Raw genomic sequence first — 20,921 nt, forward strand, 5'->3', positions numbered from 1 at the left:
TGAAAAGTGTCTCTTAAACTGGTACTATAGATTTAGACATTGACTATCCGTCACTGGTTCAATTTCAGGTTAGTTTATAAGTAAAACTGTATTTAATTGCCAGCCTTGCAAACTAATCCTGGCATCTGAAAATAAGTTCTTTTTGAATGACATTTTTGGTAATAAAGATGTATGATTGGATCGGATAGCAATTTTGATTGAGAGGGCTGGAATAAAATCCAGCTCCTTTCTACTTGGTTGTATTGACTCTGCCATGCTGGTTCAAGTAGATCTTTGCCATAATAGGCACCAATTCAGCTAGAGCTGACTAGGAAATAAAGTTTCCAGTTTGTGGAAAACTTGAAGATTTTGGAAAATGTGTGCCTCAATTCAGGGCAAAAACATAATGGTGACTTTTTTTGTGCGTTGAACCCAAACAGAATTTGTTGGCTTTCCAGCTGCCTAGCTGGAAGAATCTTATCAGTTTCATCTTCCCTCTCCAGGAGAGTTTTCCAGGCTTTCGAAGTCAATAGGAAGATCCCCCTTGATTTCAATGGCTTTGGATCAAACCTAAGTTACTTATAATAATGCAGTTACATACAAGGCAAAATGCATATACGTATTCATCCAAGAGACAGGACTATTATTCTTGTAAATAATTCCCCTACACACAAAGGGAAGATTTACAAGATATTTTACAGCATATAAAATATCTCCTCCATATCTTTAACTTTTCATAGGGAACCTCTAAAAAAGGTCAAATAAGACCTCAGATTATATCCTTGTCTCCTTTCAGTCCAATGAATGTCTATTTTCTGCACTTTGGGCCAAATTGAGATTTGGTAATAGCAGGTACAGCTCCTAATAGACTCCTTACACCAAAACTGCATGTGGAGTGTTTTGTCTTGCATTATATCTATTCTACTTCCTGCATCAGGCAACATATGGAAATGGAGGGACAAGTAAAAATGTGAAACAATAAAACCAAGAGTCTCCTAAATTTTTATGATTCTCAGAGAAAACCCAGGCTCAGCCAGACAAAGATCTGAGTTTATCTTTTATCCAAATCAATTTGATCAGCTGGAAGCTGTGGTGTAGAAGCAGCTAAGCTGTGCAATGGCACATTTCCCTGCCCTCAAGGGTAGAGATCTTGCTTCCCTCCCAACATCAGCCACCAAGTTCCCCAATAAAAAGACATTTTGCTTGGCCTCTGCACTGGAGCCCATCTCTCATCAATAATGAATTTTTCTTAAAGTAAAGTTTGTGTCCACTTTTACTAGGGTCATTCAAGCAGGTGACATACAAGTGAGTTTCAGTGCTTTTATATAGTGTTCATAATCCAAGTAAGGCAAATGCCATCTTCCACTTTAATATAAAACATGGCAATATTATAATGTGCTGCCATTTTTTAAGGGAAGGTGCCAATGAACATTTTCCTCTGAAAGACCCAGTGCTGACATTTAAAAGCAAATTACCCATTGAAATCAATGACGGGGTTGCTTGAAAACATAGTGAAGAATCAAATCCGGATAATGTAATGGCAGTACCATAAAGGCTGTCTGAATGATTTGCTACAGTGGAAGGAACTGAAATCTCTATTACAGCACCTTAATTGCATTGCTGAAGTGCAGCTTCATTTAACCAGAAGTTGTAGCTTCTGTCCTCTCTGTGGCACTAGGCAGTCAGTGAGGGGCATGGAGCTGAAGGAGGTAGGCAGAGCTGGATAGCTGCAGAGAGAATGTCTTAGGGAGTGCTAGGGAACAGCTCACTCTAGTGCTAGTTATAAAATATTTTTAAAGGAGCACTGGAGAGCCCATCGCCTATTGATACATGCTAGCATGACCACAGAAGTTGCAGTATCTTGTATGCGTTTCCAACCCAAGCATGGAGTATCATTGGATAGGCTCAGTGGTACCACATCCTAATGTATGAGAGGATGCCAATCCTGAACTGGGACCAACACCTATGTCACCACATCACCACAAGTCCCTTTTCCCATTTCCCAGTGAAGTGGCAGCAGAATTTTGTACATAGTAGTGAGATAAAAATATCAAGAATGAATGTCATGCAAAGCGGATAAAACATTTGAATCTACAATCAGATCTGTGCAATAAAAATATAATTTTCCAATCAGGATGTCTCATTATTTACTTTCCATTTCATATTTATCATGTTGGGCTCTGCAGTGAGTTCAATCTCTCTGTTCATATTTCAGAATGTCTTTTGTATTTTAATAAGTTAATTTTTCTGTACAAGACTATATTATGGAGAAAAATGATAGATGCAGAGAAATAAAGTATTACTGAAGCAATGAACGAGCACAGAGTTTGACAACCTAGAAGTATTTAACCTTCATTCTTCACTGTGACTTTTTAAATTTGAGTCGCAGATATGAGCACTACCATTATTGTCAGTGCAGAAATATCCCACACCACTGCTTGCAAGCAATAGAGCACTACATTACTATCAAAGCACATTAAAGGCATAACACACATCGAAGATCTGCATTTCAAAATTGGAAAGATATGCACCGGCAATTATATGCTTAGTTTACTTGCACAGGTACCAGGACTGTACACGCAACACTATCTAGGCATTTATCACACATCATAGACTCATAGACTTTAAGGTCAGAAGGGACCATTGTGATCATCTAGTCTGACCTCCCGCATGATGCAGGCCACAAAATCTGACCCACCCACTCCTGGAATAATTCTCTCCCTTGACTCAGCTGTTGAAGTCCCCAAATCATGATTTAAAGACTTCAAGTCGCAGAGAATCCTCCAGCCAGCGACCCCTGCCCCATCTTGTTTGCATGAATAAAGGAACAGTGATGTGACTTACTAGCCTTTTGTGTATAATTATCTGATTTGTTGTGGAATTGCACCACTTACTTGCATAATAAATTAGAAAAATCACATGTTGCATACACAAATCCTAGAAGTCTCTCTCACAAACTTTTAATTAGGTAAGAAATAACACTTGTTTCCTTATACAAATATCAGAGCTGGCTCTAGGGGCTCTGTTGACAGAGGCAAACAAGCAAATGTCTGCCCTTACACACCCATTGTCACCCATACCAACAGTTCATTGAAGAACATCTTGCTGCCCTAGGCAATCACTCGTTCTGCTGGGATATTTTACCTGATAGAGATCTCATCGTTCTACAGCTGACTACTTATTTTTAAAAAGTCTGTTTTTTAAATAATATTAAATTTTTATGCCGATACTCTCAAAACTCACATCCATTGTTCAATGTGTTAATCAAAACATGCAGGCTGTTAGAATAGGTCTTCAAAAAGTACAAACCCCATATTTTCCCCCAGGAATGGAAAATAATTAGGAAACTTAAAATAGGTGGTGAATCTGAATAGGAATGGAAGAGCCAGAAGGGAACCATCTAGTGCCAGCTGCACACTAGTTCACTTGCTTACTGACAAAGGCCTCCCCACCCTTAGCAACACAGGCACCACTGAATCCATTGCGGTTCTGGTGCAGGTGCATGGCAAAAGATAGAGAGAATTAGTACTTGGGATACAGAGAGAAAAACCCAAAGCCAACCTCAGCTTCCACAATGGTTCTTTGCGAATTTACCTCTTAATCTGCCAGGATCTCCCAGAAGATCATGGGTAGAGTTGGGGGGGGGGGGGAGAAAGAGAGAGAAATAGGCTGGGTAACACCATTTGACCCCGTGGGATGCTTTGGCATTGGAGCCAACTCTGGATCCAGACACAAGTGAAGATGTAAATTAAATAACTCAACCATAATAAAATAAGTTTGAAAGTTTTGAATTTAAGTTTGCTAAAGTTAGGCTCCATATTCAGCATTATTAGTATAACATTTCCATTGATGTCTAAATACAGCCAAAAGTCACAAGAGCAGCAACAGCAAAAACAAAGTAAGATTCTAAGAAGGACCACTGTATATTACATTTGTATCCATGCTATGTTAAAAACTCACCTTGCAAACAATAAAAATAAGTTTTAAAAAACTTCTGTGACCAGAAATCCAGAAAGAAAAACAATCTGGCTGACCACAAACAGATTTGTTAACATCTGTTGTTGGGGTCTGTCAGCATAATAGAAACTGCAGAGCCCAGTAGTCCCTCTGACTTGTCTGTAGCACAGGAATCGCTTAACAGTATAGGACATTTGCAACGATGAACAATTAAAAGGTTCTTTTTAGCAAAATTGCGGGGGGTGGATTGATGAGGGATAGATTGTGGGAGGGGGAGGTAATGTGCTCTGCTGTGAATTTTTGGCTGAGACACAGAATGAAGACTATTGGAAGATTGCCACTTTATCTGCTGTTCCCTAGGACAGATGTATGAAAATAAATGTGTGTTTATGTACACTAGTTATATAAAAATAATCTGCAGAATCCTTTCAGACCTGTCAAATCTTCAGGAAGGAAAGTACTATGCTGTACTTGAGAAATGTCAAGGGAGCTGGTGGGTGTGACCACCACCATTCATTTAAGATAAGTTACATCTTTTTATATAATAAAGGTAGCCTCCACCTGAAACAGGCACATCACCTCCCAAAACAAAGGCACATGAGACTACTGAGGAATGAACTATGTAGGAGAGGGACTTGGCTGGGTATTGTTTTTAGTGCTGGCGGGGGGGGGCTGTATGTGAGAGAGGGGGACAGGAGAAACACCACAAAAGAAGCAGGCACAGGTTGAAGAAGCATTGAGATCATGGCCCTGAGAAAAGCACAGAGAGCGAGAGCATGGGTGGAGTGCTGGCTGACAGAGGCTTGGAGTGTGAGCAAAGAAATTCTTTCCTGTTTCATTCCTCATGTGTTCAAAGATATAGGATTTTGTACACACTTTGTAAATACACGAGACTACCTCAAAAGATACCTGGCTCCATCATCAATTTCTCCTAACAGAAACAACCTGCAGAGCCCCAGCTAACCGCTCAGATGACAAAGGTACCACTTAACTTTGCCTGTGCTTCAACTCAGTTATTTACAGTATATCCTATAATATACTTAGTTATTCCCTCTGCTGAGGGATATTGCAAATATTGTGGTAACATTTTTTGTCAATTGTCATTGATAGCCATGTTTTTAAATATGACCATATTAGTGTCCTAAGAGTACAGAAGCAGGAAGGGAGCGATAGCCCCGGTCTGTCCAAAGATTGGGAATAGGGTTTAATTTTTTCCCCTCTCTTTGGAGGAGACGCTATTCAGAATGTTACTGAAACAAAACTCCTACAAATTATCAACATTTTGGTTGGATCACTAAACTAATTACAACGATGTAGGCAACTGAAAATTAAATTATGATGTTAGCTTTGGAAAATACCATGGTAAAATTACTGAGAACTATTTTCACATTGCACAAAATGCTGACTTGTCACTAGTCCATATCTTTGCAGTATTTTTTAAACTAGAAAACAAGTTTTGGTAGTTAAAGTTGCTTTGATATTGCAGCTATAAATAGCTTCACCTGTATGAAACAAAAATAAATACATTTTCACTGATTTGTGGCCTTTGGAATGGGAAATAGCAAGTATGCCATTTGAAATTTCTGGTACAGACTAATATTTACTCCCTGGGCCCAATCATTTGGCATAGGTTACACTGTCATTGGCCTAGCTCTCCTCCACTAACTGGATACCGTAATACATGCCACATACATGACCGCATCTAATACACAGCAATCCTCTGTCTTGACTTCTAGCTAACTAAAACTCTGTGATAATGGGAGGTCAATTAGGTCCCTTGGTATTGCACCCTCTGAAGCTCCACTCCTAGGGAAATGCTACATTCTGAAAATTGGAAATGCAGCTGTTTAATTCCAAGATGATTTATCCTTTTAAGAAACAAGAAGACCAATTTTCCTATCATTCCAATTTTACACCAATGTAACTCCATTGACCTCTAAGTAATTATGCCCAATTATTTCTCCAGTGTAACAGAAGGAGAATCAGGTCCATGGCAACTGGCTGAAAAATCTCTATTTAGTAAGGCCTTGATTCAGTAAAGTACTTAAGCATGTGCAGATTTGCACTGAAGTCAATGGGACTACTCACCAGACTAGTCACATTGGTTCAAGTTACAACACATTAAGTACATTGCTGAATAGAGGCCTTAGAGTTCACCAAAAATGTGACTAGAACCAAGAGATAGAAATTCCAGTGGGTCATTTTGTAAGGATATGGCTCTCTAAGCTTATGATTTATGAAGTATTTGATATAATTTAATTCACTCTTCCATAAAGGCATAAAGAATTTGAATATTAGTTCATACATTTATATACACCCACTTTATTCAGAATCCTAGACCTGCTCAAGCTTCACACAGAAAGACATCACACAGCTTCATTTGACCCCCATTGCCACTCAGTTTTTTGGCATTCAGAGAAGTGTATTTTTAGAGGGTGTTTCAGCATGATATGTTGAGAGTGTATGTTTTAAGATGATGGGAATAGTTAGTCAAAATACTTGAGCTGTGTTGCCTTAAAATACAGCTGACTTTAGAAGTACTGACAGTTTAAAAATGTTATTCTATTAATCTTTTCTTGGGAAATAAATGCATTGTTATACAAGGTCCCAATTCTGTCCCAAGTGAGGCCAGTGGAAAAACTCCCCTATTGACTTCAGTCAGAGTACAAACAGACCGAGAGACTTATTACTGAATGTCACTTATCATACCTTACAAAGAAGACATGATAATTCAACTTAACAGAAACAACGTTTAGGTCAAAACCTTATAAGCATTGCCACTATTGTGCATGTTCAGAGATCAATAATTTTGGTTCTCTTAAACTGCCCATGGCCTAGGTCCTTCATTGTAAGTTTAACAAATGTTTCTTTAGCTTGAATTTATTTGCTTTCTATCTCAGCCTTTGAAAGACAGAAAGGCAACACAATGTGAACATATTTTTCCACCTCTTCCTTCAAATCACTTGCAGCATTATCTTTTGAAATCTTGGTGATAAATGTAGTAACATATCTTTTCTTCAGGAGAGGAAATATTCGCTCAATCTACACAGAGTAAAATTCTATGTTATGAAATGTAAGATGTGCTATTTTAAGATGAATTACTATTAGTCCATTTAAAATACTTTTATGAAAGGGCCAAACTTCTCTAGCGCTTACTAAAAGTTTCTCCCTCAGGCTGTGGTGTTTGAGGTCCATGTCTCTCTCATTTACAGAAAACAGATGGTGGTACAGGGAGTGCAGGGGCTGTAAGGGGAAGAGGTTGAAGCAACCATATAGTCTAATACAGCTTTTATCAGCATGCAAGCAGATTTTACATGTTGCTAAGGACTGAGAATTTGCCCATTTGTTACCGGTATTTCTCAATTTTAAAATAATGAACTGGATCAATAATTGTAAAGAAAACCTTTTACCATTAAACAACATGCTATCTTATGAAAAATAAGGACTTAGCCCTGAAGTCCTTACTGCAGATGACGTTCTGGACACTTGTGAAAATTTTGAGTAAAAAGGCTTTGCCTGGGATATACAAACAGATGTTGGGGCAGAGCAGGGATTGAACGTAGACTTGCCCCCTGCAACTGAGAGGCAGATTACGTGGAGCACTTGAACAGCTTAACAGCTACTATTGCATGGCTCAAGAAACAGGCACAACCTGCTACATGCCCACATACAGAGAGGATTATAGTATACAGTGGATCTGCAAAGTTCAGACTCACTATGACTCCAGCCTACTTCTGACCCCCACCGCTTTAGGATCCTGTGGAGACAGATTCATGGGATCGATTCATGGCATGGAGACAAGGGGCTGCAGAGTTCTAAATAGCCTCTCCAGTTTCTGTCCTCAGATTTTCTACTATGTCTAGAGCTTTCTTTGGCTGCAGGATTTTATCTTTGGTCCTCACTGGGAAAATTCCAATGGACTTCACTGGGGGTTTGTTTGAGCGAATACAATAGTTAGCATTAAAATAAAAATACTAGAAGTCTCACAGTGAAGACACCCTACTGTCTTCAACTCAATAATTTAGTTAGATTTAGCATAATTAAAATGTTATTTTCATATTACCAATTACTCGGCTACCAGATACAATGTAAGGTGCTCTACCAGTAGGAAAAACTCATTCTACTGGAGCCCAATGATCATTTATGTCTTTAATAATATGTAGTACTTTATAAATGATATATTACTAGAGCTGGCCAAAAAAAATTTTATTTTCCTTAAACATTTTTTATAATTTTTGTTGGTTTATCAAAATCACACTCCATTGAAAAGTCAAAAACTGATTGTTTAACAACCTGAATCCAGAATATTTTTGGCTTCCTTTTGTCAAAAACAAAAAAACCCTACATTTTTCAATGTTTCGAAATATTGATCAAAACAGAAATCTTTGGGAAAAATCATGTATCAAAAAAAATTTTCATCTCAAAGTAGACAAAATATTTCAACATCTAAGTATTACTGAAAACGCCAATACATTGATGGAGTTTGAACAAACGAACAAACTAAAGACAAGTATGTTTGCAGGCGTGAACTTTCATATGTGGGGAAAATGCACAATTATGGAAATACATTTTTGGTGCTGTACATTTCCAAAATGGAATGGAAGTAACCAGACTGAAAATCAGATGTACTCTTTTGTCCTGTTTAATGATCTTATACAAGAAAGCTAATGTATTTTTTTAAGTTAATACATGTAATTGTCCATTTTCTCAGAAACCATGCAAGGAGACGTGTTTTCTGGTGGTTAGAAATAGGGCATGGGAGGAGCCTTTTTGAGCAATGGGTAGTTATGACCTTGTCAGAACTGTAGAACACAGAACCACATGCTGCAGTATTTTTGGCTCTAGCCTTTGTTGATGGTTTGCTTTTATGAACATTAAATTCACTCCAAAATAAGAAACACTGTATAGCAGACTTAGCCTGCGGTATATGGGTCATAGTCTGCATGTACTAACTAGAGCAACAATTTATGAATCTGTTGCATTTGTCCAACTGGGGGGAAAACAGGGCAAAAAGTCGAATATATAATTTTATGCCATTCTTTTCACAATGGAAACCCTCTAGCAACCTTGACTTGCTAATTAATTTTACCATTAATTAGAGTGTGAGGACTTTGGAAGTAAAAATATAAAAGCTCGTTATAGGCGGTCTTGATGAGGGTTCTCTCTGCTGGGAACATGCAGATGGTTTGTGGGAAGACAAAAAAGTATAATTAAAGAAAGCCATATATATGTATGTTATGGGAAGGTTGCACCTGCTTTGAATGAGTGCAGATTTTTTCACTCAGAAGATAAACTAACTGGGTGATATTAAAATAAATAAATAAATAAATAAAAAATAAAAGCCAAAAAGCCTGAGTTGTAACTCAAAAGTTATTAACACAAGTAGGAAAAGAAAAAAGGGGGTGTTTATGCCACTTATTCAGTCTGGGCATTATATAAAGGACTTTGTACTTCTATAAACACCTTTAACCCCATGATCTCAAAGCAGTTTGCAAATATTTGTGTCTATAAATATGACAAACTCTTCAGAGCCTGGATGCCTTGCATTTGTTTGAAAAATTGAGATAGCATTAAAAGGGATCATGGGTCTTTTAGGCAGACTGTAGCATACAGGGAGGAGGTGATAAACTATCTTGTAGTTTTGTCTGGAAAATTTTAGATTGCTGAAGTTGTGCAAACTAACACGGAGAGTTATGCATGTCCTTAGTCCTATGTTTTAACTATAACTACACTTCTTCCATTCAAAGTATTAAGAAATACATTTTTACCAATTCATATATCAAAAGAAAGTGAGATTAAAGAATAGCAAGGTAAACATTTCAATGAGGCCAGAACCTCAACTGGCATAAAGTGGCAGAGCTCCATTGAAGTCAAGCCAGTTTTTGCCAAATGAAGAGCTGGTGCAACATGTGAAAATAGTAAGACTGTGCTCACTATAAAATAGAAGCAAAACAAATCTATTTTTGGTACATCAGAATTGGTGAGTGAAATTATAGATTTACACTTGGAAAAGGAAGAGATGCTATCTCAATTTTTTAAGCAGGTCTAATTTAATTTTGGCTTTCTTCTCTTCCATTCAAATTGCACAGCATCTAACTTGAAAATATTTAAATCCTATGACATAACTAATTTATTCCTTTGCTGTCACATTAATACTTCAAGACATTAGGATATCACTTTGTCTTTGAATGATCTGAGTTAGTAGTGTCATCAAGTTAGCTTCTCACTGGCTCCTCTCTTATAAGACGAGAATTCATTTCCCAGGAAACTTAGTAAGTGACAGCAATAAATAAACCTAAATATGTGAAATCTTCAAGTGACATTTAATTGTTCAACAGAAGCTCAGCAAGCTCAAAATTGTCTAGAGATATGGTAATTTGAGGCTCATTTTTTCTATTATACAACAAAGAATTAATGATAAAAATAGTAGATGATACCAGGAGCTCTTTTTATTTTACCTCAGTGCTTAAATTTGTCAAGTATTCTATTCATTTATGTTGACCTTTATAGTATGCAGGCAATCTACAGTAATAATATTTCATAACATTATACAAACAAAAACTGAAGTGACATTAAATTCCACAAATTATCCAGAAAATACATTTTAATAGTATACAAAAAATATCCAAGTATGGACGGTGGACTCTCTGTGGGTGCACTACCTTGTGGGCTGGGCATGACATAGCAGCTCTTCTCTCTGTCACCCTCTGCTGATGGTCACTCTGGCCGTGAGGTAATCTGCCTCTTCTCATGACTTAACCCTATGGCCAGGTCAAATTTTTGTTTCCGCCCCTGCTGATAGAACAAAATGTAACACAACAAAAGATCCTTCTGACAACTCTCAGGCTTTTCCTCAGCCTGTCCTCGAGGTTGAGTTTTCAGCTTTAAGGTCAACTGTCCTTACATCAGGTTTGTATGCCCCTTCCTCAGGGCTGGTAGGGAAACCCAGGTGCACTCTGTGCTCTGAGTTCTAGCAGTTAGGTCTGCTCCTTCAGATGCACTGCAATTTCCCTGGACCACTTCTTATCTCCAAGGGCATGGCTACACTTGCGAGTTACAGTGCATTAAAGCAGCCCCGGGCACCCTACCTCACAATGCATCCACACTGGCAAGGCACGTAGAGCGCACTGACTCCATGGCTAGAGTGCTCCTGGTAATCCACCTTGGAGAGTGGAATAATGTTTGATGCGCCCCCGCTGGAGTGCCGCAGTGCCAGTGTGGACGCCCTGGCCTGTTAATGCTCTCTGATCGGCCTCCAGAAGTGTCCCACAATGCCTGTTCTAGCCACTCTGGTCATCACTTTGAACTCTACTGCCCTGCCCTTAGATGACCAACCATCAGACCTGCCCTTTAAATTCTCTGGGAATTTTGAAAATCCCCTTCCTGTTTGCTCAGCCAGGCGTGGAGTGCTCTCAGTGAATCTTTCCCGGTGACTATCCCCAGTACGGAGCAATGGCGAGAGGCTGGACCTCATCAGTGTTTGGGGGGAGGAAGCTGTCTAGTCCCAGCTGCGCTCCAGCCGTAAAGCCGTAGGAATTACGATACCTTCGGGCAGATATCAAGAGACATGATGGAAAGGGGCCATGACCGGGATGTACTGCAGTGCAGGATTAAAGTGAAGGAGCTGCGAAATGCTGCAAATGTGGCCACGCCAGTGCACTTGCAGCTGTCAGTGTGGACAGACTGTAGTGCTTTCCCTACTGCGCTCTCAGAAGGCTGGTTTAACTCAAAACACTCCACATTCGCAAGTGTAGCCATGTCCCAAGTCTTTTATGCTGCTTTCCTACAACCTGTGCTTAACAACTGTTTCTTCTCAACTGGGTGCCATCAATCAGCCTTTCAATCCCTGGTTCTTCCCCAGGTGTAACCTATCAAGTTAATTAACCAAACAACCAGCTCTGCCTTGTGTGTAGTGAACACTCCATTGCACCAAGTTAACAGCAAGGAATAAGAACATAAGAATGGCCGTACTGGGTCAGACCAAAGGTCCATCCAGCCCAGTATCCTGTCTACCGACAGTGGCCAATGCCTGGTGAACTTAACAGAGGGAGTGAACCTAACAGGTAATGATCAAGTGATCTCTCTCCTGCTGTCCATCACCACCCTGTAACAAACAGAGGCTAGGGACACCATTCTTCAACCATCCTGGCTAATAGCCCTTAATGGACTTAACCTCCATGAATTTATTCAGTTCTCTTTAAACCCTGTTATAGTCCTAGCCTTCACAGCCTCCTCAGGCAAGGAGTTCCACAAGTTGACTGTGCACTGTGTGAAGAACTACTTTATTTGTTTTAAACCTGCTGCCCATTAATTTCATTTGGTGGCCCCTAGTTCTTGTATTATGGGAACAAGTAAATAACTTCTCCTTATTCACTTTCTCCATATCACTCATGATTTTATATACCTACTAACGATACTAATAAGATAAATTAACAAGATCTACCATTTCTAGTTTTATTTTCCACATATTTTAAGATAAGTTACCTATATCTCAATGTCAAATATGTAGAATAAAGTATCCTTTTTAATCTTAGTGAGTTACTCCATTGAACACAATTCACAAAACAAATTTTTTTTTAAATTGTCTTGTATTTACTGAAATATTTCATTTCAAGGGGGGTTAAGTGTTTCTTTTCCACTTTGACATATTATAAAAGTCAAAATGAAACAGTGTTGTGTTGAAAATTTCAATAAAGTCAATACATTCCCACAAAGCATTTCAATTTCATCAAATCATCTTTTTCCAATGGAAAAACATTCCATTGGAAAATTTTTGAGAGGCATTTAACTCCCAGAGACTTCAATGAGTCCATGGTGGTTAAATCAAGATTATTAGCCTACACTCTCCTCTGTGACCTTGTGTTTAGGTATGGTATGCCAAAGGTGAATTACCTGGCATACACCCAGAATAATTTCACTGGCTTCAGAAAAGTTATTCCAGGTTTTAGACCTGTGTAAATGAGATCAGAATTTGGCCCTTGGCTTTGGTACAGTTTTACAAAGTCATCTTTTTTGGGGGGGAGGGCCGGAGGGGTAAATTTCAGTGCTCATGAGAGGTGCTATGTTGGCTTGGTTACTTCGCAGGAACCAATCCCTGTGCAGCATGCACTGTCTATGTTTCAACTTCCTCTTTACCTTATCTCTACATTCCTAATTTATTTTATACCTTGTTATCAAGTTCAGAGTAAATAGTTCCCTGGGTATTCTCCCTCTTATCTTAGTTGGCTCAGACATTCTGTCTTCTTAGCCTACTGACCTATTTACTTATCTTATTCAGCACAAACATTCAGTTTTCAACCTAATGATTCATTTATCTTCCTAATTCTATCTTCCCTCTGTGTGTTTATTACTCATGTCAGGCCAGGCTAGGCCTCAGCTACACTTAGGAACCTACATCTCACTGAAAATCAATGGAATTTAGACTTTTAAGTGCTTAAATCTGTTTTGAAAATGGAACAAACTCCTAAGTCACTTTCACACTTTTGAAAACTTTACCCTATGTCTACATCCTGAAGCATTTAAGAAGTGCTTACATTCCAGATTTTTCGTGAATGTTAGTGTCCAGCATGTGCACAGTAAAAAATAGGGACAAGTAGTAGTGTTTGTGGCATCTGGATTAGGATTTTCCCTGATTAACGTTTTTTGTTTGTTTTGCAAGATCTTCCTTTATGAAACTGATTGACCAAAATTACAGTCCTGCTAGGTCTGTGTCTTCTGAAAGATTCATGAAATTTTTCAGTTGATTTTTTATATCCACAGGTTCACATGATTTAGACTGTGCTGCACCTTTCTGTTTTACATGGTCATTAAATTTTATCTCATTATAATTTCACCTCTTATTAAAATGGAATAACCACTGTAAAAATTGGAAAGTTGACTTAACAGTTCAGTAACTTAAAGAGGTTTATTAACATGGACTCCTTACTGTGCTTATTTAAATACTTTTCTATTAGTTACTCAGTGGCACCTGAGCATCTAGAGTACACTCAGAGGTTGTGATACAATGGGTAGCGTAGTTTCAGGCCTCAAAAACATGCATTTAATTGTTAATTTGGGGTCCTAGCAACTGAACCTCAAAAAAGTTAATAATTTTCACCCCCGTACAAGAAGCATCAACTCAATTGCCCTTTTCCCTTTTTATCCTCCTCTTCAAAAGGCCCTATGTTGGTGTCACCAGACCTCACAAGTAAGGTTGGCTACATATCAGACTAAAAAGCAACAGAGGGTCCTGTGGCACCTTTAAGGCTAACAGAAGTATTGGGAGCATAAGCTTTCGTGGGTAAGAACCTCATTTCTTCAGATGCAAGAAGTGAGGTTCTTACCCACGAAAGCTTATGCTCCCAATACTTCTGTTAGCCTTAAAGGTGCCACAGGACCCTCTGTTGCTTTTTACAGATTCAGACTACCACGGCTACCCCTCTGATACTTGATATCAGACTAAGTTCCGTTCTCACTAACAGCAGCGTAAATTCAAAGTAACTCCATTGTAGTTACTCTTGATATAGATCAGTAGAAGTGAGAGCAGAGTTTGGCCCCAAATTCATAGGGAAGGCCTCTGACATGGGTATTAAAAGGACCAAAATTCAGAATCTTTTTGCCGTGAGTATGATGCATACAACTGTATGCTATCACTGAAAATACAGTATGTGTCTGAAAATACAATATATATGTAGATATATATATTATGTAATTTCCTTACTGCCACAAGGATACAGCAACTGTAAATTTGCCTTTGTCTAGTTTCTTCTCCCCTCCACCCCCTTCATTTTAACAACAAAAGCTTTCCTGGGTGTGCAATAACATTTGACACTTTTCCTTGTACTCAACTAGTTCAAAATGGGAATCCAGATGTGGCGTCTCCCAGGCTTTTACAACCTCCTCTTGCCTAACTGCTTCCTCCAGATTCTCTCTTCTAGCCTCCCTGCTTCTTTTTTAAGTTGTAGAGCAGAAGAGCTCACATGCACCTCTACCTGGCTTGCTGGCTAGCAAGTGTAAAGCAGGAGCACGATGAGTAGGCATGGGGGAAGATATTCAGTTTTCCTGTCCAGCTGAGAAGAGTACCTCAAAAGTAGAAGTGCTTCTGAGGCATGGACGTAGCTGGTTTTTATTCCAGTTAGCACTTCATAGCTGGATTTTGTTTTGGCTCTCACAACCAGAGACCACATTTTTCACTAAGTTCCAGTTACCTGACCAAATTTTGCACTGATGGAATTGCACTGATGGAACAATGAGGTTTCACAGATGTAGCAGAGCACACAATTTGAAGACAGTGGGCCTGCACAGGTGTAACTAAGGTAGAATATGGCATCTGGAGTCTCTATTTTTGGTGATGGTACAGAAGTCCTGTAGAACCCATCTTGACTCCCAGATCGAGTTTGCAGAGCTCAAAGTTTGAATTTTTTTTTTTTACTTGTGAGCTGAAAATTGAGAAACAAACATGCAAACTATTACATCATCAGCTTTCAGAGTGAAACTGCATATAAAACATGTTCTTTCTACACTTCTGCTTTGAATAGACTAAATACAGCTGGATACCTCATTCACACCATCATCATTATTGTGGTAACAGATGGGTGGAGCTTTAAAAACCTGATTCTAAAGGAAGGCCCTTGATGTACTTGTAAAAGCCTGACAGACAGGACACTTTCATTTGTACAATTTAGTTTAGCCTGATATCATGGAACCACTGTATACCAGACCCCATTGTACTCTGATTTGATGTCAAGAGGTAACACTCATGAATGTCAAGTTTTATTATTCCAGTGGGAAACATCATTAGTCCTTACAGCTGAAAAAGGAGAAGGATTTTGATTTTACTTTGACAGCTTCACTTCACGATAATCTGCGTGTTTTGCTTGGTTATTTTCTTTACTTGTTTAGGATGAAATTCACTGCACCTGCAAGAAGTCTGATTACTTTGGCTTTATGAAGATAAAATCCTGAGGAGGCAAGTTGGGGAAGGGAAATCTGTGCCTCCAATCTGTGACTGTATATGGACTACATTTCAGGGGTCCCCAAACTGTGGCATGTGCAACACTGATGGTAAATGGGCTTGATGTTCACAGCAAATTTTTAAGATGATGATATGCAAACCAATAAAGTTTCAGAATCACTGGGCTAGAATAATGGGCACTGCTTCTCCCCATCATTTGCATGCGGTGCTTGGGCAACCTAATCTACATAATCACCGATTCTGTGAAGGACCAACCCCCCCCCCCCATTAACTTCAATAGGGCTCCACAGAGGTCTATCCATTCACTTGTGATTAATACTCCACTTCTACAATCTTTAAGATGAGATAACCATGAAATATGTAAGCCAGTAAACAAACACTCAGCAGTCATTACAATGAAAAACCTTAATTAATGTAGAAAGTGGTTATTATTAGAAACCCATTACTCATTAAAATGTACATTTATAAGCAAGTGTAAACACAGCAGTCACCTAACATAAGACAAAAACCCAATTAGTCTGAACTAGATAAAGCCACATTCTAAAGAGATGTAAATTTTTGGCACCTTCTGGACACGAGAGGCTTTTAAAACCAACTCAGGGACTGAAAATGGTTTGAAGTTTAAAAGGATCTCAGAAAAAGCACTAATAGAAGGAAACTAAAGGATTCTCTGTTTAAAAATGGGAGACTTTATAAAGCATTCAATAAAGACATACTTGAAAGAACAGATCTCCTTGCTGACAGCAACTACTACTAATTGTGTGCCAGTTATGATCACTTAGCTCATGTTGAATAGTACCCTATTTTATAAATAGTCCCAAAGAAGCCAATGGGCAGATCCTCAGCTTTAGACCATGTGAGGATTTGCCCCAGTGGGGTTATTGATGGACTAAAGCACTGTTGCAGTGCTCCCAATAAACTAGAAACCTAAAACACCTCAAGAAACTTTGGAGTTCAGAGAAAATTAATATACATGCAATACAGCAAGTGGTAAATAGTCTGAAATTCCTGCCTACTGGCAAATACTATAAGACTAGAATAGTTTCCATTCTGAAAAGTGATTAGTGAAATTCTCAACGTGGGATCCATATTTATCTAATTAATTTTTATGTTACTTGCTCATTTCATAAATAAAAATATTGTTTTTCTAACTGCTGGCACTGCAAACTCAGCAGGAGCTCTGAAAGAGAAGCTGTTGGGGGTTTTCTTCCCCCCTATCTGTCTCCATTATTATATATTCTGCAGGCAAAATTATGCTTCATTTACTCCTGTGCAACCCATTGTCTTCATGCTAAGTTCTCACTTGACACCACAAATGTAGTGTCAACAATGGAGTTGCATTGGTGTAACTGACTGATAAAGGACAAATTGTCAAAAGACCTCAGCACCCAAGAGCCTCCATTTAGGCATGTAGATATGTGGTCAAATTTTCAGATGTGTTTGGCACCCAGCAGCTCCCACTGATAACAAAAGGTTGGGTGCTTGGCACTTTTGAAAATCTGGCCCAGTTATGAGTACTGAGCACTTCAGAAACCTGACCCTTAATAAACCATTCTGTCAGCTATAGATAAGAAAATCCAGCAACTGGCTGTGTTGCTTTGTTGTGCTGAAAGGAAAAGTAGAAACACACACGAACCAACCTTACTTTGGGGCTAAAAATAATCAACTATGACTCCATAACCACACAGGGAGCATAGCTGTTATGTACAGAGACATTTTTACACAGTTGCTTTTCAATGTAAAGCCACACTTTTACTCAGTAATTTAAGGGACTTTTACAAATAGGGTGACCAGGAAAATTATCTATCTCCCATCAAACCAGTGTGTACCATGTCTGATGGATATGTAACTCAAAGTTCCATAAACACAAAACCTGGGGGGCATGGCCCATACACTTTTCCATACTTAATCAGTACTCCAGCTGCGTGGTTGCAACAACACTGAAAGTTGACCTGGCCACCCCTCCAGACAGATAGACGGATGGGTGGCTGAGCCAAATTTCAGCGAGTGGCATTGCAACTTGGCACACAGGGACCGGAATTCCCCTCACACCCAAAGAAATATTTTAATTGGTGCCACTACCCAGAGTATCTACCTTCTGATTCTGTTTTCCTTCTAATCATACTATGTTTCCTTCCATTATAGATATGGGATTATCGTTTCCTCTGTCTTTTTCAGGGTCCTTCCCTATTATAGTTTCTTGATCTGAAGACAACTGTTTTTGACTGAACTGTGATTTCACTGTTTGAAAATTGCATATACAGCAAAATATTTTGTTAAGTCTTTAAGTTTCACTTGGAGACCTGTCCAGTTCTCATGGACTTCAGTGGCCATTGGCTCAAACCCTTAAAGCAAGACATCAACTTCACATGTAGCGTTTTATTATTAATTATTATTATTATTATTATTATTATTATTAAAGAAAAGTAAGCTAAAAATAGTTTCAGATATTATAGCTACCCCTAAGGCTCCCTTACAAATTTTGTGGTTTTACAATCATTTTCTCTCTCATCCCTGTTATGCAAGATCCACCCAAACAGTTGAGAAAACTGACTAAACAGAGGAAACAGTGAAACTCAGTATTTAATTGTTCTCAAATGGACAAAGTAAATACACTAACAAAAATATCCTCTCTAAACTGCCTCATTTATACTAACCGGAGGTGTTATTTGTAATGGTAGTGGTAAACAGTTTTCACACAAAAGTGTTATTTGTAAGTTATGTCACTTCAAATACAGATGTGCCATGCACGTATGTAGCTACTTAAGTGGACACTTGACAGGGAGTTTGCAAGCTCCACTAGCAAAGTCTCCAAGACCCACAAGCTCATACAGTGAAGCTTTTTGCTGAAGCAGGGGAATCACGGAGCAGGAGTGGAGTGGCTAGAAAATGGGTCCCAACAAACAGGAAGGCTGTAACTGGTACAGTGCTCTGCAGATGGTTATGGCACCCCTCAATCAGCTCTGCCCTTGCCTTCTGGTCCCCTTTTCCATCCCCAGTCCTGCTAGAACTCCTGCTCCTCCAGCCATTGATTCAGTCCAGGACTCCTCTTCCACTTTGATCTGGCAGAGCTTAGGAACTCTGCCAGAGCAAAAAGAAAGAGGAATACTTGTGGCAGTTTCATATGCCCCAGATGTGCCCTACTCTAGCACCTCTGTTGTTCTGGAAAAGTCAGCTCTTCCAGTTAGAGTTCGCTATCCAGATTGCTTTTGAAATCTGTTTAAGTAAGCCTGAATGCAGGCCTCAGAGACCTGCTAGCCACTCATTGGAATCTATAACATTTTTGGGTGGCCCAGAGACATTTGGATAGTTCAGAAGAAAGGAACTGCAAACCACTTGGCTCTGGAGCCAGGAGTTTACCAGCTTTCCTTGCAAACGCCTCAACCCAGAGTTCCAGTATTTAAGTTTTATTTTCATTTTATTAAATTATATTAATATATTTCTATAGTGCCATAGCTCTGAGTAGCCAGTGTGCGTGTAGGGAGGGGAGTACATGGGGATTCAGAGTGAGGCTATGTCTACACTACAGAATTAGGTCGGATTTATAGAAGCCGGTTTTATAGAAACCGGTTGTATGCAGCCGATTGTGTGTGTCCCCACCTAAAATGCTCTAAGTGCATGAAGTCGGCGGACCGCGTCCACAGTACCGAGGCTAGCGTCGACTTCCGGCGCATTGCACTATGGTACCTATCCCACAGTTCCCGGAGCCTCCGGCGCCCATTGGAATTATGGGTTGAGATCGCAATGCCCGGATGATGCAAAGCAGTGCCGCGAGGGGTTCTGGGTACATTGCGTCAGGCCCCTCCCCCGCCGTCACAGCAACGGCAGACAATAGATTCGCGCCTTTTTACCTGGGTTACCTGTGCAGACAACATACCACGCCAAGCATTGAGCCCGCTCAGCTCAGCTTACCGTCACCATATCTCTTCCGGGTGCCGGCAAACGTGGGACTGCATTGCTAAACAGCAGCAGCAGCTTACTGCCTTTTGGCGGTAGACGGTGCAGCATGACTGGTAGCCTTCATTGGCGATCTGGGTGCAGGCAGCTGTGGGGCTGGCAGCCGTGGTGCTGCATTGCACCAGCCCCTTGCCTTTTGGTAGAAGATGGTTTATTACGACTGGTATCCGTCGTCGTCGTACTGCAGCGGCTGTCGATCATGGGCACCTGGGCAGACAATGATGGTTATCAGTCGTAGTATGCTATTTTCTGCCAAGTGCCCAGTATTGTCTGCTAAGCACCCAGAAGAGGCCGATGGCGATCTGGGTGCTGGCAGACATGGGGCTGGCAGACGTGGGGCTAGATTGCTACACAGCAGCAACCCCTTGCCTTTTGGGCAGTAGATAGCATATTACGATTGGTATCCGTCGTTGTCATATTGCAGTGGGTATCAGACCTGAAGGCTAACTGCCAAGCGCCCAGTATTTGCTGCCAAGCACCCAGAAAATGCCAAGGGCTATCAGTCATGCTGCACCGTCGTCTTAAGATGTAAAAAATAGATTTATTCTCCATTCATTTGCTTCCCCACTCCCTCCTGCTAAACCCAGGCTTTTGAGTTCAATCTTTGGGGGGGGGGCATTCTGTGTGACAGTTGTTTGTGTTTCTCCCTGATGCAAAGCCACCTTTCTTGATTTTAATTCCCTGTACCTGTACGCGGTGTCACTCGCCCCTCCCTCCCTCCCTCCCTTCTTCCCCTGGTCCGTCAGATACTACTTTCGCGCCTTTTTTCAGACCAGACGCCATAGCCAGCACTGGGATCATGGAGCCCGCTCAGATCACCGCGGCAATTCTGAGCACTATGAACACCACGCGCATTGTCCTGGAAAACATGCAGAGCCTCCTGGACATGCCAAAGCCAAACCAGGACCAGCTGAGGAGGAGGCGATTGCAGCGCGGCGACGATAGTGATGAGGAAATTGACATGGACCTCTCACAAGGCACAGGCCCCAGCAATGTGGAAATCTTGGTGTTACTGGGGCAGGTTCATGCCGTGGACCGCCGATTCTGGGCCCGGGAAACAAGCACAGAGTGGTGG

This window comes from Terrapene carolina, unplaced genomic scaffold (genome assembly GCF_002925995.2).
Source record: "Terrapene carolina triunguis isolate 2854851 unplaced genomic scaffold, T_m_triunguis-2.0 Scaffold62, whole genome shotgun sequence".
Taxonomy (NCBI): domain Eukaryota; kingdom Metazoa; phylum Chordata; order Testudines; family Emydidae; genus Terrapene; species Terrapene triunguis.